General features: G+C 42.2%; 1 long non-coding RNA gene across 1 annotated transcript; it reads right to left on the bottom strand.

Moving 5' to 3' along the window:
• LOC132407183 (uncharacterized) lies at positions 1-3168 on the bottom strand. The gene is made up of 2 exons (XR_009516396.1): positions 2843-3168; positions 1-1807 (listed from the first exon to the last, which is right to left on the bottom strand). It is a non-coding gene; the product is annotated as an uncharacterized LOC132407183 (long non-coding RNA).
• Between the last annotated feature and the right edge of the window lie 20782 nt (positions 3169-23950).

The following is a 23950-nucleotide window of genomic DNA, read 5'->3' as shown; positions in this document are numbered from 1 at the left end:
TGTTGGGACTAGGTTAGATCCTCAGAGATCGTGACACCCAGGAAATGGAAACTGCTCACTCTCTCCACTTCTGATCCCTCTATGAGGATTGGAATGTGTTCCTTTGTCTTACCCTTCCTGAAGTCCACAATCAGCTCTTTCGTCTTACTGACGTTGAGTGCCACGTTGTTGCTACGGCACCATTTCACTGGTTGGCATATCTCATTCCTGTATGCCCTTGTCACCACCTGAGATTCTGCCAACAATAGTTGTATCATCAGCAAATTTATAGATGGTATTTGAGCTATGCCTGGCCACACAGTCATGTGTATACAGAGAGTAGAGCAGTGGGCTAAGCACACACCCCTGAGGTACACCAGTGCTGACGGTCAGCGAGAAGGATATGTTACCACCAATCCGCACAGACTATGATCTTCTGGTTAGGAAGCTGAGGATCCAATTGCAGAGGGTGGTACAGAGGTCCAGGTTCTACAACTTCTCAAATCGGGATTGTGGGAATGATGGTATTAAATGCTGAGCTATAGTCGATGAACAGCATCCTGACGTAGGCAAACAGAAAGCAGGTTATATCATTTGCTCCACAATCACTACATCCACATCAGCCTCTCCTCTCCACATCCTCTCAGTACCCTTCGTCACCCCCCCATGCATTACCACAATACCCCTAGACTCCACACTGACAGTCACTGTTCTCCATGTATCTTTATGTGCACACAATCAGTATTGTATATTAGTTAAAATAGGAAGGTGGTTGGGAAACAGAAATAAGAGCATTAGTACTTTTGCACAATATCACATTTTCATCTAGAAAAAGATACAATTGCTATAGAGGGAGTGCAGTGAAGATTTACCGGACAGGTTGCAGAATGCTGGGACTTAAAATGAGAAGACATTGAGTAGACCATGCCTCGAGTTATAAGAATGAGGGGCAATCTCGATCTAAGTCAGTCTTTATTTGTATGGAGTTTTTCGTTGATTATATTGCATTTCTTTGTTTTACTGTCAATGCCCACAATCTCAGGATACTGCATAGTGACTTATGCATACTTTGATGATAAATTTACTTTAAATTTTGAATGGTAACATTGAGAGTGCAAACAACAAAAAGAAATGTATCCTACAGCCAGATATACCGTTCATCTGCCCCCACCTTTGGCTGAAGTTCAAAGTAAATTTTATTATTAAAGTACATATATGTCACTATACACAACCCTGAGATTAATTTTCTTGTGGGCATACACAACAAATTTATAGAATAATAACTATAACAGAATCAATGAAAGTCTGCCCAACTGGAGCATTCAACCAGAGTGCAAAGGACAACAAACTCTGCTAACGCAGATGTGAATAAACAGCAATAATTAACGAGAACATGAAATGAAGAGTCCTTGAAAGTGACGTTATCTTTGTTTGTTCAAGAGATGATGGTTGAGGGGTGGTAACTGTGGTGGTTCAGTTCCTGAGGTTTTTTTATCTTCCTGATATCAGCAGTGAGAAAAGAACATGATCTGGATCTCTGATGATGGATGCTGCTTTCCTACAACAGCATTTCATGTAGTTGTGCTCAATGTTTGGGAGGGCTTTACCTGTGATGATCTTGGCCAAATCCACTACTTTTTGTAGGATTGTCCGTTCAAGGACATTGGTATCTGCCATTCCCTTTCACCAGTCAACAATGTGGGGTTACAATAGCCGAGCAGTTGTGCAACCAACATCATCAGTTCAGAAACCTGGACTACCGAAACGAAGGCATAAGACCAAATCCCGCATTGACAACCATGAACTTCACAATTTCAGTTGAATAAATCTGAAACAAAGCAAAATCTAGTAGTGATAACAATGGCCATGAAACCACTTGATTGCAATTTAAAAGAACTCAACTGGTTCACTGTTGTCATTTGGATAGGATGTCTGCTGCCCTTGTCCAATCAGATGTATATATCAGCCAAACACATGGGCATGACTCAAGATCACAGGTTGTTTCTTAGCTCCCCTTTAAAATGTGTTAGCAAATCATGTACGGGCGATTGGACAAGAACAATAAACTTGTGATGAAAACCTCCACTTTTACTGAGAAGTAGGATTGCTATAAACACATGGCATGATTTATTACATCCGTAGAACCATGCTTGCCCATCTCACACTGTGACTCCACTTAATAACTTTACTCCATGAATATTGAGATATTAGAGGCATAAGTAGAGAAGAATTAAGCAGTATAAAGACTAACAAAAATTGTGCAGCAGACAATTTCATGCATGGGAAATATAATTTTCACTTTGAAATGGCTGCATTTAAATTTCCATGAAGGAAAATGTGCATGCCCATGCATTTAGTTAAATGAACATATTATCGCTTTATGGCAGTATACCACATTTATAGTGAAAACCAATGGGTTTCAGAAAATAACCAATTTAAATGCTGCTCAACTGCTTAGAAATAGTAAGTAGGAGAGAAAATGTCATCTTCATCTCCTCCCCAGCTTCAGGCCATCATCATCACCAAAAGTACATTGTTACGGGATGATATTTTCCTCCAAATGTGGTGATCATTTGGAGCAGGACTCCCTGTATCTGCCTTGTTGTTTAACTGAGCCACATTGCCCCTGGCCATTTTTCACATCTAGCAGAACAACTTTAAAAGCAGGCAACAGCCCTTAATGAAAATCCACCTCCAATCTCAGAAATTCCAGCATGCCTCTCATTATCTTTGATGTGTCACATTTTATAAAACAGAGCACACGCATACCCTTTCTCCCAACGCAGCAACAAGTATCTGGAAGGTACAATTAGTCCTTTAGAGAGAAGGCCACATCTGGAGAATAGAAAATATCTTTACTCACAGAAACATAAGATGGAAAATTCAATCTGACAGAAATCAAAACAACATACTACATCTGGACAATGTCTTCAATATATTGTAAAAAAAAACATCCCAAGGCACTTCACAGAACAAAAAGAAATCCTGGAGAAAGGAGAAACTGAAGTCTGGAAAGGTTTTAACCACAAGGCAGAGGTTTAAAATTTGGAGCTTTTAACATAAAAAGTTGTGCAATGCCAGAACACGTATACTGGTTGACAATCTGAAAAGGCAACTTCGGTCTTTTTTTAAATCATTCCTGTGCTTTGTTGTGCAAGGCTATTACCAGCTAGGCTGAGATCTGTTAGTCTCAAGGCAAGCCTGGAATTGAATGTTTGACCTTCTTTTCTGTAGATCAGTAACACATTATGTAGTACATATACTCATTGAGCCATGGTGGGCAAGGATTCTGGTTTAATTTATAAACCCCGCTACACTCATCTTATGATAATGATTCAATACCAGGTATATCTGCAAATCCAATCAAATGCATCATAATCAACCTTATGTTGCAGCAGCTTGAAGATTTTTCACATGTATATGAAATATTAACATAGAATGAAGCTTATTTGCAGTTCATTTAAATATAGAAGAATATAGTCAAAAATTCCAATATACTAATTAACTTATCTTGTAATGGCACTCCTGTTGTAATTAAATTACTTTCCACTTACACTGGAAATCAGAGCACTAATATTCCATTGTTTGGCCCACAAGGAACAGAAGAATTTGTTCATAGATCAGTAGAAACTAGAGCCTCCAGTCATGTAACACCTAATCTCTGGCTGTACACTGACTGATTCTCTTAATTGCACTTTTTTTCCAGTTCAACTACTGGAAACAATCAGTCTCAGACTGTTTAACTTACTCTGTTGACTCCTCACAGATTTTCTGCTCCCTCTGTGTTATCTTGAAACCCTGGAGCTAAATTACGACCAGCTTTAAATTCTCCCGATCCCTGCTTCCCAATGACTTCTGTTAGACTGCCGGACCAGTTTGCCCCCTTTCCTCCTCCGAGCTTGGTTTCACCTCTGTTCCTTGCTTTTTATGCATTCTTGCCAGCCATTTTCTTCTGCCCTAATTAGCAGAAAAGGCACAAAATGTTAAATATAGAGAAAGGATATTGTCTGGAGCCACCAAGAACTCTCTGTGTACCCCATGGCAAGTTTCTGATGTCGTGCCATTACCATCAAAAATCTTCAAGTTAATTCTTCATGTGAATGTAAGTAGGCATCACAAAGAATTTGCAACCGCATGGACTTCCCAGTTGTAAGCTTGGTTTTCAGTTCTTATTTTTCTGCTGCAGTGACCCATTGAAAATCTCAGTGCAAATATTTATCATGAGTTTCGTCAATGTAAAGACAACATTTTGTTTGTCAGACACCTATCAATGGAAAGAGAGCGGAATAAAACATGCCAGTGTTTTTCCTCGTTTAATTCACTTTCTGCTTCAAACAGAAAATAAGCATTTACTTTTGAAATCTCCAATTACTGTCTTTTGTTAAAGGTCAGTGATTGGAAAGCTCTGATGATCTGTAGCTGTGTGTGAGGAAGAGGAAAAGAATAAATTCAGAAACATATGTCTAGGAACGGGCCACAAAATACTCTGCCGACAGAGATCTCTTATTAAGGCACAAACCAGAGGAGCCCCTATCAATTATTCTGTAATCAGTGCACCGGAGGATTATGCTTTGTCATTCCTGCAAGACATCTTGAATACAACAGCAACAATGAAACTAGAAGAACTCAGTTGGTCAAGCAGTGTCGGTGGGAGGAAAGGAAATTACAGGCTAAAACCCTGCTTCAGGAATCAGAATCGGGTTCATTATCATGACATGTGTCATGTGTCATGACATTTGTTAACTTAGCAGCAGCAGTTCAATGCAATACAAAATATAGAAGAAAAAAAATAACAAATAAATAAGTAAATCAGTTATTATATACATATATTGAATAGATTAAAAATCGTGTAAAAAAACAGAAATAATATATATTAAAGAAGTAAGGTAGTGTTCAAGGTTTCAATAGCCATTTAGGAATCGGGTGGCAGAGGAGAAGAAGCTGTTCCTGAATCGCTGCGTGTGTGCCTTCAGTGAGAAAAGGGCATGCTCTAGGTGCTGGAGGTCCTTGATAACGGACACTGCCTTTTTGAGACATCACTCCTTGAAGATGTCCTGGGTTCTTTGTAGGCGAGTACCCAAGATGAAGCCGACTAAATTTACAACCCTCTGCAGCTTCTTTCAGTCCTGTGCAGTGGCAGCACCCTCCCCCATACCAGAGACTGATGCAGCCTGTCAGAATGCTCGCCACAATACAACTATAGAAGTTTTTGAGTGTATTTGTTGACATACCTAATCTCTTCAAAATCTTAATGAACTATAGTGGCTGTCTTGCCTTCTTTATAACTGCATCGATATGTTGGGACCAGGTTAGATCCTCAGAAATCTTGACACTGGGGAACTTGAAACTACTCACTCTCTCCACTTCTGATCCCTCTCTGAGGATTGGTATGTGTTCCTTTGTCTTACCCTTCCTGAACTCCACAATCAACTCTTTCGTCTTACTGACGTTGAGTGCCTGGTTGTTGCTGCGACACCACTCCACTAGTTGGCATATCTCACTCATGTATGCCCCCTCGTCACCACCTGAGATTCTACCAACAATGGTTGTATGCCTAGTCACACAGTCATGGGTATAGAGAGAGTAGAGCAGTGGGCTAAGCACACACCCCTGAGGTGCACCAGTGTCGATCGTCAATGAGGAGGATATGTTATCACCAATTTGCACAGATTGTGGTCTTCTGGTTAGGAAGCCGAGGTTCCAATCACAGAGGGAGGTGCAGGGCCCCAGGTTCTGTAACTTCTCAATCAGGAGTACAGGAATAATGGTATTAAATGCTGAGCTATAGTCGATGAACAGCATCCTGACGTAGGTGTTTGTGTTGTCAGGGTGGTCTAAAAGTCATGTGGAGAGCCATTGAGATTGCATCTGCCATTGACCTATTGTGGTGACAGGCAAATTGCAATGGGTCCAGGTCTTTGCTGAGGCAGGAGTTCAGTCTAGTCATGACCAACCTCTCAAAGCATTTCGCCACTGTTGATGTGAGTGCTACCAGGCAATACAGTTTTCCCTCGCTATTCGAAGGTAGAGCGTTCCTATGAAATGGTTCGTAAGCCGGAATGTCATAAAGAGAAGAAGCAATTTCCATTCATTTATACGGGGAAAATTTGTGAGCGTTCGCAGACCTAAAAAATAACCTACCAAATCATGCCAAATAACACATAAAACCTAAAATAATAGTAATATATAGTAAAAGCAGGAATGATCTGATAAATACACAGCTTATATAAAGTAGGAATACTTTTCTGAAATCATTGCAGCACTGTCCACTGTAGCGAAAATCTTACGCAAGCGCTCTTGGCAGAAAGACTCTGTACTCTCTTGGTAGAGGCACTCTTTCCAGTAACCTTTAAGCTATGAAGCTGCTAAATCATTCCAAATAACACAATAAAAATACACAGCCTATATAAAGTAGAAATAGTGTATGTCCAGTGTAGTTTCACTTACTGGAATCAGGAAGACAGTGAGCACACTGACGATGGTGTGTTAGGCTGAGTTGTCGGAGGTTGGGGTGGTGGGAGACTGGGGTGTCGTCTCATCATCGTCTGTTTCCATCAGGGCAGGCAGGTCATCTTCTTCTATGTCTGCCTGCCTCGATGTTGAAGGTCGAGGTTCGTCGTCTGCTGTGGCTGATGTGGAAGGCTTGAAAAACTGACAGTGTGCTTGACTGCTTAGCCTCGCACATTTTTCTATCACACAGTTCCTTGTAAGCATTCAAACCATCCTGCAAATATGCCCTAAACCTACGTACCCTTTCAAAATTAAAGTCATACTTTTCTGCAATCATTGCAGCGTTGTCAATCACAGCGAAAATCTCACACAATTGCTTCACGTTCAGTTCCTGGACGACTTTACTTTCAGGCCATTCGTTACTGCGTTTGGTTTCAATTGTTATCCTTTCCTCTTCATCAGCTCTTCATCTGTCAGTTCTTGGTCATGGGATGCCAAAACCTCTCCAACATCATCTTCGTCAGCTTCCACAAACCCTTAGCCAAACTCACTATGTCCTTACTTCGTTCACCATGATTGAAACACTTAATTTATGTCTAGTTTTACGCTCTTATGTGCTCTTTTTAGCTTTTCCGATACCTTAGAACTCATCTTGCTAACGGATGCACAAAATAAATCGACATAAAGCACAGATGCTCCCAGGCGCGTGTTTGAGCAATGCCGGCTAGAATGCAGTTCTGGGGGAGGAGCTTGGCTGCTCAGGGACGTGCGCTGCCTTTTTTCATAAAAGTGAAAACACCTTCTATTAGCGAAAACAGGTAACTAATGTAGGTCTTTCGTAACAGCGAGGTGTCGTAAAGCGAACATTCGAAAAACAGGGGACACCTGTAGTCATTAAGGCAGTTCGCATTATTCTTCTTAGGCACTGGCAATAATTGTTGCCTTTTTGAAGCAAGTGGGAGCTTCCGCCAGTAGCAGTGAGAGGTTGAAAATACCCTTGAATACTCCTGCCAGCTGGTTGGCACATGTTTTCAGAGCTTTACCAGATACTCCTGTGGTAAACTATGTGAATACCTGTCTGGACACGCCCCCCTGCTGACTGCTCCTGTGGCTCCTCCCACAGACCCCGGTATAAAGGCAATTGGAGGCACTGCTCCTCCCTCAGTCTCCAGGATGTTGTGTGGTGGTCTCTTGCTGCTAATCGTGGTCTCTTGCAGCTAATAAAAGCCTAATGTTCACCTCTCCTCTCCGAGAGTTGTTGATGGTGCATCAACCCCGTCGGGACTTTCTGCCTTGCGAGGGTTCACTCACTTTAAAGACAGTCAAACATCAGCCTCTGAGACAGAGATCGCAGGGTCATCAGGTGCAGCAGGGATCTTCACAGCTGTAATTATATTCTCCCTTTCAAAGAGGGCATAGAAGGCATTGAGTTCATCTGGTAGTGAAGCATCACTGCCATTCATGCTATTGGGTTTTGCTTTGTAGGAAGTAATGTCTTGCAAACCCTGCCAGAGCTGTCATACATCAGATGTCGTCTCCTACCTCATTTGAAATTGACTCTTTACCCTTGAAATAGCCCTCTGCAAATCATACCCGGTTTTCTGGTACAGGCCTAGGTCGCCAGACTTGAATGCCACAAATCTAGCCTTCAGCAGACAACATACCTCCCTGTGCATCCACAGCTTTTGGTTTGGGGATGTAAGTCTATGTGGACACACACTCATCCACACAGGTTTTAATGAAGTCGGTAACAACTGCAGCATACTCATCCAGGTTTGAAGATGAATCCATGAATACAGTCCAGTCCATCGATTCAAAGCAGTCCTGTAGGTGCTCCTGTGCTTCCCTGGTCCATACCTTCTTGGTCCTCACTGCTGGTGCTGCAATCTTCAGTCTCTGCCTATACTCAGAGAGTAGAAGTACAGCCAAATGATCAGACTTCCTGAAGTGAGGGTGTGGAACAGCACAGTGGGCATTCTTGATGGTGATATAACAATGGTCCAGTGTGTTTGGGAATTCAACCCAAAACATTAACAATTGCTTTCCTTCCACAGATGCTGCTTGAACTGCTGAGTTCTTCCAGCACGTTGTTTGTTGTTCCAGATTCCAGAAGATGTAGTCTTTTGTGTCTCTTTGGAACACACAGCAATCTAAAGCTCACATTTATTCTTCTAACAAACACAAAATGTTGGAGGAACTCAGCAGGCCAGGCAGCAGCTATGGAAAAGAGTAAACAGTTGACATTTCAGGCCAAGACAATGAAGGTTCTCGGCCCGAAATGTTGACTGTTCACTCTTTTCCATCGATGTTGCCTGGCCAGCTGAGTTCTTCCAGCATTTTGTGTGTGTCGCCTGGAAATCCACACACAGAAAATGCTGGAGGAATTCAGATTTTCTCTTGTTTGTATTTCCACCAGCAGTAATTGATTCAAGTTGCAATGTTCAGAGTTTTAGCAAAGCAGAGGTGTTCCCTCCATGTTGTTAACAGCAAGAGCTGCACCCCATCTCAGCCTGCCCCCACTCCTCTCTCCATGCTGTTGCACTTTAATAAGTCAAAGATAAAATTGATGATTTCCAGTTGACTCTGTTGAATTTTCACAGAACCTTCCGCACTGCAGCAAAAGCTGATGACTGTCACCATCAACACTAGTATAAAGTGTGGTCAGAATCAGAATCAGGTTTATTATCACCGGCAAGTGTTGTGAAATTTGTTAACTTAGCAGCAGCAGTTCAATGCAATACATGATATGAAAGAAAAAAACAAAATAATAACAAATAAATAAGTAAGTCAATTACAGTATATGTATCTTGAGTAGATTAAAAATCGTGCAAAAAGCAGAAATAACAGAAATATTTAAAAAGTGAGTTGGTATTCAAGGGTTCAATGTCCATTTTTAAATGCATTTTGACCACCCTGGTCCAACCCAAGACAGTTAACTACTCAGTAGGTACATTTCTGTTCCCCATTATTTCCAAAGTTTCACAGCAGTTTTGTCATTCAACTGTCAAAGCTATGGTGGGAAATTGTGAGAATTCCTTTAGAATTATTAGCTCAAAACTTCTTCCTGCAGTTGATGAATCTGCTGTTATTTTCTAATGTAAGCTCCATTTGTACAGCTGCACCAGATAAGCCATAAAATAATGATTTCAGACAGAGAGAAGATTTTCTTCAGCTCGTTTCCTAAGACATGAACTTCTGGCTGAGACAGGGAGAAACATTAACTCTCCAAAATGATTGTTTGAGTCAGAAAATAAATGAATAAAGAATGTCGGCCCAAGCCAAGACGTAAACAGTTAGCTCCAGTTTTAATGGAGATGGGTCAGGTGACAACAAGCTCTCAGGATGCCCTCTTATTTAAATATTTCAATGAGGTTGAAAAACTGGGTCATAACCCCATGGATCTGTGAAAAGAAAGGAATTATTGACGTTTTAGGTTGAAACCCTCATGGAGGGTTTCCAGGGCACCAAGGAGCCAAACACCTAATGTTACCAGGTTTGGATACAGCCCAAGTGCAGAGTGAGAGACACTGAAGCAGGTCGATAGTTCACAGACTTTAGAACGAACAGTGTTAAAGGGAAAATAAATCAATAAGCGCTCGGCCAAACAGGGCCGTTAACTAAAGCTCTCAAATGGAAAACGAAGCCTACACTGTGGCTGAAAAGAACATCTAAACATTAAACAAATACCGCTAGTCTTCAGAGTCGGTTGACTTGAAAGTCCAATATCTCAGGGAAGGCTGAATGCAGAACAGCAGCAAAGCGTTGCTGTGCTCTGTCCAAGTCTCGCCAGGCACTATGACAGCAAGTATGGAGTTAAATACTATCACGATTAAATAATAATTAGCTGACACGTGCAAATTCACAAGCGCAATTGCCGTATCTACTGCGCTGCCGAATCCGTGGTTGCGACACCTAGGGGCAGAGGAAATCTGCTGATGGAACGTGAAAGAATTGTTCCAACTCCGTCGCTGAGTCAGATTGGAGAAGGATGCTTTCCATAATCCCTCCAAACAAACCTATATGTCTCCCCAGTCATCAAACCCAACTATACCATTGCCCCCATCACGCTGGATCTATTCCAGTAACATGTCCTTCTATGACTCCTAGATTCTCTCACTTTACCTCTCCAGCTTTTTAGGTCTTCATCCCTTCTTTCTATATTTCATTCAAACCCAGTCTCCCCACACCTCTCATCAGTGTTCTCTCCATTTAACAAGCCATCATTTCTCCAACCCTCTTCAAAGTGTTTCACCTCTGCTCTGATAGTAAAGGCCAATCAACCCAGCAATATGAAACCAGGAGACAAGTTCCAACATGGTACAGAAGTGAGCTCATGCTGTTTCCTTTGGGTTTCCAGAAGTAGAAGACTGTAATCACCAACACCCCCGCTTCCACCTGTCCCTTCTCATCCCTCTCCAACCTCCTCCATCACTTCTTTTGCCACTGTCTCCCTGTAAGTAAAGTGGCCAGTATATTAAATCTCACATGTTTTGTAACATCTAGTAATTTTTTATGTCTTCTATTGTCCTCCTGTCACAAGATCAGCTCATTTCATGACATACTTCAGAGATAATAAACCTGATTCTGATTCCAATGTGTAGGTAAGAAACAACTTGCAGTACCTTACCTTTCTGATATGGGCACTGATGGTGAGGTTTTCTGGGCTAGTTAAGAATGACATCCATGGGATCAACACATTTTAGCTTCAGGAAGCAGTGGCCAGCAAGGATTTGAACCAGAATTCTTTCACATTTTCCCTTTATTGTCCCCCGACTGTGACCAATTGCTCCTGCTTCCTCCTGCCAAAACCAGTTAATTCTCAAATGTTTCTCATATTTTTAAAGATACAGCAGAAGGCCATTTTGGCCCATCGTTTCTGTGCCAGCTCTCACAGCAAATCCATTCATTCTATTTCTCAAGTATTTCCTTGTAACTTATTCTCCCCCACCCCTTCTCTCTTGAATTCAATCATGAAATCCAGTTACACTGAGGCTTACTTATGGCAGTGGCTTATCTGAGCAGCACTTGGCTGGGACATGGGAGGTCCAAATGAAACGCATATAGCCACGGCCCCAGACAGGACCAAGATAGCTGGAACTATGCATCAGAGGCACCAACCACTGTATCAGCACACTGCACTCGTTGTTTCAGATCAAAGCAAAATTCTTCCTTGTTTGTGTGTATGAGTGTCAGCTCAGACTTCCAACGTTATCTGGAGAATGGGAGATGATTTCAGAGAATTTACCAGTGACTCATTGATGAAAAGGACTCAGCAAGTTAATGGCTTGGAAAGCAGCAGAATCAAGGTTTTAAACTGTGGGCTTTGCAAATGAAGTAAAAAATAGAGCTGAAATTATTGGAAATTTGAGAGTCAAGCAATGGGATAGAAAAATAGTGTGATTTAATGTTTTTTTGGGAAAATTGATGCATGCTACTATTTCCTTGCTAGGCCCTAGATGGGTTTAATGGATGCGTGTTGGGGTGGAAACATTTACTTTTGTTAATGATTGTAACTAACAGAAGAAAAGTTTCAGAATTGACATCTACCTCAGCATTTACATTAGCAACTGACCTAGCATTGGCTGCTATTTCAAATTCCCAAATTTCTGGCACAGTGAAGTTCAAAGTTCATTATCAAAATACATACATGTTTCAATATACAACCCTGAAATTCATTTTCTTGCAGGCATTCACAGTAACTACAAGAAACACAATAGAATCAATGAAATACAGATCCCAACAGGATGGTAAACAACCAGTGTGCAAAAGACAATAAAGTGTTGAAATACAAAAAGAAAAACAATAAACAAACAAACAAACAAATAAATAAATATCCAGAACGTGAGATGATGATTCCTTGAAAATGAGTCCATAGGTCATGGGAACAGTCCAGTGATGGGGCGAGTAAAGTTATCCACTCTGGTTCAAGAGCCTGATGGTTGAAGGGTAGTAACTGTTCCTGAACATGGTGGTGTGGGTCCTGAGGCTCCTGTATCACCCTCCTGATGGCAGTGAGGAGAGAGCATGACCTGGATGGTGAAGGTCCTTGATGATGGAAGCAGCTTTCCTTCAACAGCCCTCCATATAGATGTGCTCAATAGCAGCAAGGGCTTTACCCATGATGAAGTGAGCTATATCCACGACTTTTGTTGGGTTTTCCATTGAAGGGCATTGGTATTTCCATATCAGGCCAAGATGAAACCAATCAATGTGCTCTCCAGTGCATGTCTATAGAGGTTTGTCAACATTTTAGATGACATGCTGAATCTTTGCAAGCTCTTAAGAAAGTAGAAGCTCTGCTGTGCTTTCTTCATAATGGCATATACATGCTGGACCCTGGACAGATCCTCTGAAACGAAAGCACTGAGGATTTAAAGTTGCTGACACTCTCCACCTCTGATCCCTTGATGAGGACTGACTCATGGACCTCTGGATTCCTCCTCCTGATGTCAGCTCCTTGGTCTTACTGACATTGAGTGAGAGGTTGTTATTGTGGCACCACTCAGCCAGGTTTTCAACCTTCCTCCTGTGTGCTGATTCATCACCATTTTTGATTCAGCCAATGATAGTGGTGACATCAGCAATTTAAAAAGTGGCACTGGAGCTGTGCTTAGCCTCACAGTCGTAAGTATAAAGTGAGTAGAGCAGGGGGTTGAGCACACAGGCTTATGGTGCCCCTGTGCTGATGGAGATTGTAGAGAAGATGTTGTTGCCAATCCAAACTGACTGGGGTCCATCCAGAAGTGAGAAAATCAAGAAACCAGTTGCAGAAGCGAACTGTCTCTAAGCTTTGCTCCTCAAAGGACTGGTTTTACTTGTTAGGCCATGCCCTCTAGTCATAGACTCTCCATTCAACTGAAATAGTTTTTCTCTACATAGCTTATCAATTCATTTGATACTTTGAAATTTTCAATGAAATCACCCTTATCGTTTAGATTCTGACAAATACAATCCTAAATTGCCTTATCTTCTCTTTTAATGAAATACATTATCCCCACCCTTGCTCCAGATTCCTTCGTATGACGTGGTGTGGCAATCCAAGGTATTGTGAGTTCATCAGCATGTGATGGTGAACTACACCAATAATATTCCTGATTCAAATCACATTGTGAGCTGAATAAGGAAAGCAAATATTCATAGTTTTATATAAGCAACAAAAAAATCAATTTCTGAATATTTACAAATCTTCAAAATTACTGAGAGAAGATCATGGGGCAAGCCTGCTCCGTTGTTTGCCATGAATGCTAGTTTTCACAGAACAGATACGGCTACCTCACTCAGTATTGGAACAAGGAGCAAATAATGTGGCAGCACTCCATGTCTAAACTAGGAGAATTGAACATTGGTCACAGGATTATTTGTTTTCCAGAGACTGCAGAGCTGTTCACTTGAATAGAAGAGAATCTAATTACTGCTGATCTACAGATCCAAGGCTGAATCATTGGCGAGAACAACATCCACTGCTTAAAACTCAAGGCATCAATGGAGCATTAATTAGTTACAATATCTTTTACTGGTATGTTAGCTTACTGCATTTGGAAGGCAACAAAACCAATTAGATTCAAATATGGATGCAATAAAAATACCAGAACCCAGGGCAAGAAATTATTCCCGAGTCCCACGAGCATGATGCATGATATAAGCAGCAATTGTGTGTTGTGCTTTGCTTCTGACATTTGACTCGATTGCATAACCTGCATTTCTCATTGATTGAGAACTTGACCAAGGACAAATTTCTACCCGTTCAAATTGAAGTTGTTCCACACCTAATTTATAAAGCTAAATGCCACTTGGATCTTTCCCACCTGATTTGAGCTGGAAATTCTGCATCCGCTGCACTGGATCAGCTGTCTACTGAAGCATCAGGACACCAGTGTTCTCTCTAATTTGTAACGACCGGCGTGCGCAAAACTCTTGTGCCTAGTGACAACGTGTGCGCACTGAGTTTTTAAGTGCAAGTAAACCCGAAACTATTCTAAGGATAAAAATCCATTCCGCTCTAAATGAACTTGCAGTTCTTTGGTGCTTCACGCCCTTTGCTCCTTTGCAATTTGACACAGTGAATCAATAATTTCTTCAATAAAAAAACGGTATAAATTAGCTAGTCCTAAAACCTGCAGACAAATCATCGCAAATTCCATGTTGTCGACACTGTCCGCATCAGAAACAGGAAAAGGAAAATAAATTGTGTACGATCGTGGAATATACCCAACATGCCAGCGAGGTAGATGGTAACCACGAGGAAATCTGCAGATGCTGGAAATTCAAACAACACACACAAAATGCTGGTGGAACACAGCAGGCCAGGCAGCATCTATAAGGAGAAGCACTGTCGACGTTTCGGGCCGAGACCCTTCGTCAGGACTAATGGTGTAATGATCTTTAGTGCAAAATTTAAATTCCTTTGTGTGATAGTAACAGCAGATGTGTGCACATTACAGGATACTCAAGCAAATTATAGCAAAGTATTCAAAATCCGATTCTAATGCACTTGGGGTCTGAGTCCCATTTGAACACTCATCATGATTGTTTGAGGAAATACTATCAGTACTGTAGCCATGGCTGTGTGGATCCATTGTTAAGGACTCCTTCATTACAAAATGTGAAGATAATCTTTCATATCTCCCTCATATAATTAATGTGCTGTACAGTCAATGGCACAGCCAATGTTATATTCTACCTTCGTTCTTGCTTTATAGAACAGTCCAATGACCTTTATGTGTCTGTTTATGCTCCCCATTTTGATTGTTGACTGTATGAATGCCATGGCGATGAATGCCTAAAATACAGCAGGCAGAGCCTTAATTAAATATTTATTGAGTGGCTAAGTTATTGAATGTTGCCACATCTCTTTATATTGGCACCATGAACCTTCTTCACAAGTCCTGGCAGTTTTACACTTGGCATGTAGTGGCTCCTGTAGCATTTAGACCACAGGAGCCTGTACAATATAAAACCACTGTTAGAGAGACTTCAACGCTGCAGTGACATTGTGCAAAGCCCATCCCAGTGTTGCTCGTTGCCGATGCGTGAATCCTGTGCAGCAGCTGCCAATTCCACAGTAAACTTGCTGGCTTCCAAGGAGCTCTGCACACGAACCAACCTCGTGTATCGTGAAAACAGATTTTGTGAAGATAGTTGTTTTCCAAAGGAAATAAGCTGAGAAACTAGCTCTTAAGTGAGCAAACCCAATGATTGTTAATAATAAACATTGCCTTATGCTGCACAGTATGTTGCCAAGTCCTGATAATACATTGTTTAATTTATAAATAAGCATTGTACAACATGGGCTGCTGTGAAATTTCCAAGGTGTTAAAAGGATTGAATGGGAGATTGTAAATTCTATTTTGCAGTGTTAGTTATGCAAAGCCAAGTTGACTGTATTCTACATCAGGAATGTTTCTCACTCAAGGGGTATTTAGTACAAAACTTCAAAGAAAAGCGTGCTTCAGGGCATGAACTGTACTGTTATTCTTATTCTACTAGCTGCCAACGTGCCTTGCACAATGACCAAAGGCCTAAATTAAACATAACAGAGCCGCCAAACAGGGAGGCCCATTTTCCCAGGGGGCCATCCCGAGAGCTAGCGATCTCAGAACAACATGACTACACACATTACATTACAGTGAGCTGGTTCTTGCAGAGAGTGCTGGAGGGATAGTACACACCACAACATAGACAATAGCCCACCTCCAAAATATATCAAACTCAGAAGCGTAGTTTTTTCTCAGTCTGTGTGATTAACCAGAGCAAACCACCTGTGCCTCCAATCAGAGGAAAGGATAATCACAGATGGCAAAACATGGATAGTAACTTCACAAAAGTTAAATAAACACTAACTTAGAAAATGAAATATCATTAAGTTTAATTGTAACAATTTTTAAAAATATGTAATTTTAAACACGGGAAATTCTGCAGATGCTGGAAATCCAGAGCAACGCATGCACAATGCTGAAGGAACTCATCTGGCCCGGCAGCATCGACAGAAAGGAATGGACAGTGGATGGTCATCAAGGCAAGGGGAAGAATGCCAGAATAAGAAGGTGGGGGCAGGCAGGAGAGGACAAGCTAGAAGGTGATAGGTGAATCCAGGTGGGTGGGGGAGAGGTGTGAAGTAAGAAGCTGGAAGGTGATAGGTGGAAAAGGCAAAGGGCTGGAGAAGAAGGAACCTGATAGAGGAGAGTGGACCATGAGAGAAAGGGAAGGAGGAGGGGCACCAGGGGGAGCTGATAGGCAGGTGAGGAGAAGAGGTTGGAGGTTAGAGTGGGGGATTGGAGAAGAGGAAAAACATACCAGTAGTTGGAGAAATTGATGTTCGTGCCATCAGGTTAGAGGCTAACTAAATGGAAAATGAAGTGTTACTCCTCCAACCTGAGGGTGGCCTCATTGTGGCAGAAGTGGAGGCCATGGACCAACATATCAGAAGGGGATGGGGATAGGAATTAATATGTATGAGCACAGGGAAGCTCCGCTTTTTGCAGATGGAGCTGAGGTGCTCGATAAAGCAACACTCAATCTACGTCGGGTCTCATCAGTGTAAAGGAAGCCACATCGGGAGCACAGATTCGCATGTGAAGCGTTGCCTCAGCTCGAGGGTCTGAATGAAGATGAGGGAGGAGCTGAATGGACAGGCATAGTACTTCTGCTGGTTGTAGGGATAAGTGTCAGGAGGGAGTTTAATGGGAGGAGGGAATGAATGGACAAGGGAATCACGGAGGGTGCAATCCCTATGGAAAGTGAAGAGTGGAGTGAAAGTAAAGATACGCTTAGTGGCTTCACCTATCACCTTCTAGCTTGTCCTCCTCCTCCTCCTCCACCCCCCCAACCATCTTATTCTGGCTTCTTCCCCCTTCCCTTCCAGTCCTGATGAAGGCTCTCAGTCTGAAAGGTCAATTGTTTATTCACGCTGCCTGGCCCGCTGAGTTCCTCCAGCATTTTGTGTGCTTTGTTTTATATATTTTTAAATCTTCTTTTGAGGAAACAAGACCTCACACTTGAAAACTAAAATAGTTCTCAAATTAAGGAGATTACAAACAAGAACCAGAGGACACAGGAACCAGAACCTTCTCTAGCCTGCTCCACCATTCAGTAAGGCCTCAGTTCCTTCTGTGTTCACACTAACATCACTTCACCATATACCCTGATTCCTTATCTAATGCTGTTAAATTTTGTGTGACTCATTTAGCAAAGCTTAGATTTTCCAGTGATTTTTATTTTTCTAAATTGCAGAAAAGGTTGAAGTTCTCATCAATTCATTGGTGCTGTGTTCACTTCATTGCTTTGGAGGAGTATCATTGGCATCATCTGGATCTCAGTGTTACGCACTGCACACATGAAATGGTCCTGAACTAATACCAGTTCTGCCCAGTGAGCACTGACAGCTGACCCACCACAATTTTAGCCCAGTGACATCATGCATATATAAATGATGATTCCTTTGAAAGATTTATCATGATCTACAATCTGGGAACAGGAATAGGCCACTCAGTCCTTCAGTCCTACATGACCATTCAATAAAATCATGATTGTTCCAAGCATAAGCTCAGCTCCGTATTTGTAAGTGCCCACAGTAACGTTTCCTCCTCTGGCTTCTCAAGAACCCACCTAACTCGTCCTTAACAGTATCCTAAGGCTCTGTTTCCACCACCTTCCAAAAACTCAACGATGCTCTAAGACAAAACAAAAATGTCCTTCTTTGTTTTTGAATGATCCCTGTCTCTTTTGTTTTGGATTCTCCCACACCTCCTCCACATTCATCCTGTCATAGTGTTTCAATCACTGTCCCCCTTACTCTACTAAACCTCAAAGGATATAGGCCTGGCCAGATTAATTGTTCCTTATACTGACACAAAAGATTTAGAATGTGCATGAACTCATTGGCTCTCCGCTCAGCTTCGAACCACTTGGACAACAGCAATACATAGGTCAGGCTGCTGTTTATAAACGACAGCTTGGCATTAAATGCCATTCTCTCAGTACAAATCAACAAGCTTCAAAACCTAGGTCTCTGCAACTGGATTCCTGACTTGTTCATTGAGAGACTGTTGAGTATTTAATATTTCAGTTATATTTGAGTAATCTTGTAAATATATTGTTTGAGTAAGTATTCTTCTTTGTTTCAATAATTTATGATGCATCATACATATAAATACATGAATTGCATATGACATCATGCTACCATGTGATAAGTGCAGGGCTCGCTCAAAGTAAAACACAAAAGTTAGATTCACATTTCAGACTCCCATGTGTTCATTTGAATTAGTTTAATGTTTTGAAGTTACCAAACATAGCAGTGATGACGAGGTATTTTTAAAATGGACCTGTGATGGCTGTTGAAGTGACTAGACGTTCAAGTTCAAAAAAAAGTGTAGTGAGGAACGGTGAGTGAAAAAACAGTCCCACTCATGCAGAGACTGTTGAGTTTTTAAAAACGCAAAAGAGTAAACAGAAGAATTCAGGGGTTCATGAAGAGTGAGTACAGGGTGTAAATAATCACTGGCCTTGTATGTGGGAGAAACAGGAGGGCCAGCATTGTAGGGGTGTGATGGGCTAAGACAACTGCAACTTGATTGGAGATCCACCCAGCATTTGCATGCCACATCCCTTGTAATAAAGTCAACTGAAACTGAATTAAGAAAGATACTGGATGATGCCACAACTGTCTCCATGTAAAACACCATGACTGTTGCCCAACAGCGGACAGACTCTGTGCCTCTGGATGGAAATCATATTGGACCACGGAAGGACCATGCTGCTCAGAGGAATTGTGAAAGTGACCAGCTACAGGAGATTTTGAAAGCAACATATCTGAGAAAGATTCTGCTACCTTAATCAGTCAGTTCCTTGTGAATTGTGGTTTAGTTTTCAGCTGGAAGAGTGTTCAATGAGTTTCAGGAGAGTTGCAAGCATTCTGTTTTTGTGAGAATAAAAAACCAGTCTACTCTGCATGAATTAAGGTTATCGCATGAACCTCAAGTGTAAGACAAAAAGCTGCTTGTAAAAATAATGAAAGGACCAACACCGAGCTGGATAAGTGGACAGTCAAAAAGAAAGGAATCAACGGAGATACAAAAACAGAGGATTTGTCAGATGATGTTGTAGATAAAGAAATGAAGAGCGATTGGATCGTAAATGGAGCAATAGAAGGATTAATAAGTCAATACCCCAGTGAACTAAATGCACCTTCCCAAGATCAAAATTCACATGCATGAAAGAAGAAAAAGGAAAAGAAAGAGCAGGCCGACACAAGGGCTGTGGAAATAGAAGAGGATAAACAAGACCTAATGTTTCAAGAAATTAGCAAATTCAGAGAAAGGAGAGGAAAAAGAAAGCCAAGAAGTTGAAAAGGAGAGAAGAGATAGAGAGAAAGAATGTAACTGGGAAAGATGTGGATGTGAGAAGGAACATGAGAAAGAATAAAAAGCAAGTTAGACTCTCATGTCTTCCTTTGAATTAGTTTAACATTTTGAAGTTACAAAGCAAAACAGAGACCACAGTCAGTGTGGATTGGTTATAAGCAACGCACACAAAATGCTGGAGGAACTCAATGGGCCAGGCAGCATCTATAGAAAAGAGTGTTGTTGATGTTTTGGGTCAAAACCCTTTGGCAGGACTGGAGAAAAAAAGCTGAGGAGTTGATTTAAAAAGTGGGAGAGGTAGAGAGAAACACAGAGAGATAGGTGAAACGTGGAGGGGGAGGATTGAAGTAGAGAGCTGCGAAGTTGACTGATGAAAGGGACAGAAGGCCATGGCAGAAAGAAAAGGGGGAGAGGAGCACCAGAGGGAGGCGATGGACAGGCAGGGAGATAAGGTGAGAGAGGTAAAAGAGGGTGGGGAATGTTGAAGCAGAGGGGGGGTGGGGGCATTAACGGAAGTTTGAGAAATCAATGTTCATGCCATCAGATTGGAGGCAACCCGAACAGAATATAAGGTGTTGTTCCTCCAACCTAAATGTGGCCTTATCACGACAATGGAGGGACAATGGATGGACATATCGGAATGGGAATGGCAAGTGGAATTGAAATGGGTGGCCATTGGGAGATCCCGCTTTTTCAGGCGGACGGAGCATTGGTGCTCAATGAAGTGGTCTCCATCTATGTCGGGTCTCAGCATTGTACAGGAGGCCACACCAGGAGCACCAGATACGCTATATGACCCTAACAGACTCACAGGTGAAGTGTCGCCTCAGCTGGAAGGACTGTTTGGGACCCTGAGTTGTATTGAGGGAGGAGGTGTGGGGGCAGGTGAAGCACTTGTTCTGCTTGCAAAGTTAAGTGCCAGGAGGGAGATCAGTAGGGATGGATGAATGCACAAGGGAGTCGCATAGGGAGTGATCCCTGAAGAAAGCTGAAAGTGGGGGGGAGGGAAACGTGTGCTTGGTGGTGGGATCCCACTCCCGAAGCAGGGTTGGGGGACGGCTTTGCGGAGCACCTCCAATCCATCCACCAGAGAAAGCCGGATCTCCCAGTGGCCACACATTTTAATTCCACTTCCCATTCCCATTCCAACATGTCTGTCCATGGTCTCCTCCACTGTCATGATGAGGCCACATTTAGCTTGAAGGAACGACACCATTTGGGTGGCGTCCAACCTGATGGCACAAACATTGATTTCTTGAACTTATGCCCCACTCTCCTTCACCACTCTCCATCCCCTTTTTCCTCTCTCACCTTATCTCCTTGCCCACCCATCACCTCCCTCTGGTGCTCCTCCCCTCTTTTCTTTCTTCCATGGCCTGTCTCTTTTACCAATCAACTTCCCAGCTCTTTACTTCATCCCTCCCCCTTCAGGTTTCACCTATCACCTTGTGTTTCTCTCTCCCCTCCCCACCTTTTAAATCTACCCCCTCATTGTTTTTTTTCCAGTCCTGTTGAAGGGTCTCGGCCTGAAACGTCGACAATACTCTTTTCCATAGATGCTGCCTGGCCTGCTGAGTTTCTCCAGCATTTTGTGAGCGCGCTGTGGATTTCCAACCTCTGCAGATTTTCTCTTGTTTCTGTCAGTAATAACATTTCTTCCCCACTGATTACCAACACAGGCACGCCTGAAGGATGAATTCTCAGCCCACTGCTCTCTACACTCATGACTGGGCACAACTCTAATGCCTATAAATTTGCCAATGACAACACTATTGTTGCCAGAATCTCAGATGGTGATGAGGAGGCAAACAAGAGCAAGAGAGATTAGCTGGTTGAGTGGTATCACTACAGTACACTTGCATTCAACATCAGTAAGACCAAGAAAGTGATAGTGGACTTCAGGAAGGGGAAGTTGGGAGAACAAAGACCAGTCCTCATCGAGGGGTTGGTGATGGAAAGGGCGGGCAGATTGTTAGGCAATCTGGGCCCAACACATTTATGTCATCAAGAAGGAGGCATGCCAATGACTATACTTGATTACATCAGCAAAGGCACCCAGACATGTCTACGGTGGTGAGCATTCTGGTGGATGTATCACCAGCTGGTAGGGAGACTCCAAAGCACAGGATTGCAAAGGCTGCAGACAATCAAGAACATTTTAAAATGCAGCACCTCAAAACGGCGTCATCCATCATTAAGGACCTTCACCATCTGGGACATGACTTCTTTTCGTTACTACCTTTGAGAGGAGGTACAGGAACCTGAAGATTCACACTCAATGTTTTAGGAACAGCTTCCCCTCACCAACAGATTTCTGAATGGTCCATAAACCCATGAATCCATTAGCACTACCTTGCACAAACAAGCTGGATGAACTCAGCAGGTCGGGCAGCATCCATTGAAATGAGCAGTCAACGTTTCGGGCCGAGACCCTTCATCAGGGCCGAAGAAGGAGGGGGCAGGGGCCCTCTAAAGAAGGTGGAGGGAGGGTGGAGGGCACCGGGTGAAAAACCAATCAGAGGAAAGATCAAGGAGTAGTAGAAGAAGGCAGAATCATGAGAGAGGTGATAGGCAGCTAGAAGAGGAGGCAGAGTGAAAATGGGATGGGGGAAGGGGAAGGGAGGGAATTACCGGAAGTTGGAGGATTCGATGTTCATACCAAGGGGCTGGAGACTACCCAGATGGTAAATGAGATGTTCTACTACCCATAGTGCTTTCCCCTTACATTCCTTTTTCACCTCTCCCGCCTATCCTCTCCCTGCTTCCCCTCCCCCACCCCTTGATCTTTCCACTGATTGGTTTTTCACCTGGCACCTTCCACCCTGCCCCCTCCTTCTTCAGTCCTGAAGAAGGTTCTCAGTCCAAAACGTTGACTGCTTCTTTCAACGGATGCTGCCCGACCTGCTGAGTTCATCCAGCTTGTTTGTGCGTGTTGATTTGACCCCAGCATCTGCAGTGTATTTTGTGAGCACTACCTCTTTTGTACAGTCCACTTATTTATTTTTTGTAATGCTGAGTAATTTTTGTGTGTTGAACTATACTGCTACCACAAAATAAATTTCACAATAGATGTCAGTGTTGCTGATTCTGATAGGAATGTCCATCTATTTCACGTAGTTCCCTTTTGCAAATTGTTTCCAACATTTTTACATCCTTTCTAAGTGAGAAGACCAATACTGTACACAGTACTCAGTTTCAAATATAACTGACGTATAACTCTCCTGCATTTGTATTCAATTCTGCTAAAAGTAACAATAATATTCTGATACCTTTCCTAATTTCTCACTACCCAAAACTTACAAATCATGCTGTAGACATCAGCTCAGTTTGCATCTCAGAGCTCTCCAATCTGTCACCATTTATGCTGGTGCATTCTTCGTGCTGAAATAAACACATTTTTTTCAATATTATACTCCATTTACCACATTTCTGTCCTTTCAGGTGTGTCCTGCCATCGTGTTTCGTGCTGAAATGTCAACTGTACCTTTTTCCATAATGCTGCCTGGCCTGCTGAGTTCCTCCAGCATTTTGTGTGTGTTGCTTGTATATCTCTTAGAAGTTTCTTTATGACCTCTTCACAAATTATTTGCTGGCTATGTTTACGTCATCAGCCAATTTAGCAATGATAGCTCTGGTGACCACATTGAAAACATTTGTGTAAGTTTTGACAACTTGACACCTCAATTCTGTATCCTGCTGGCCAGGAAAAGACCTGCTTATGTTTCTGTTTTCTGTTAGCTAGCTAGTCTTCCATCCATGACCTACTCGACCATACAATTTGTTTTCCACAACAGCCTTTGATGCTACACTTTATCAAAAGTTTTCTACAAGTCCAAGTACAGGTATACCATATCCAGCAGTTCCCCTTTTCCACATCATGCATTAGTTCTTTAAAGAACTCAAATAAATTGGTCAAACATGACTTCCTTTTTACAAAACCATGTTGACCTTGCTGATAACCTTACTTTTAATCAATAATCATTTTGTTAACAAATGCTTCTAACATTTTCCAGATGATGGATAGTATGCTAACAGGTCTGTGGTTTCCCACATTCTGTCCTCCTCCCAATTTGAAATGAGGCATTACATTTTCAAATTTCTAATCCAATGGTACCTTCCCCAAATCTAGGGATTTTTGGAGAATTGAAACCAAATCATCAGTG

Source organism: Hypanus sabinus, chromosome 17, assembly GCF_030144855.1.
Source record: "Hypanus sabinus isolate sHypSab1 chromosome 17, sHypSab1.hap1, whole genome shotgun sequence".
Lineage (NCBI taxonomy): Eukaryota > Metazoa > Chordata > Chondrichthyes > Myliobatiformes > Dasyatidae > Hypanus > Hypanus sabinus.
This window is presented reverse-complemented; position numbering and strand designations above follow the sequence as displayed.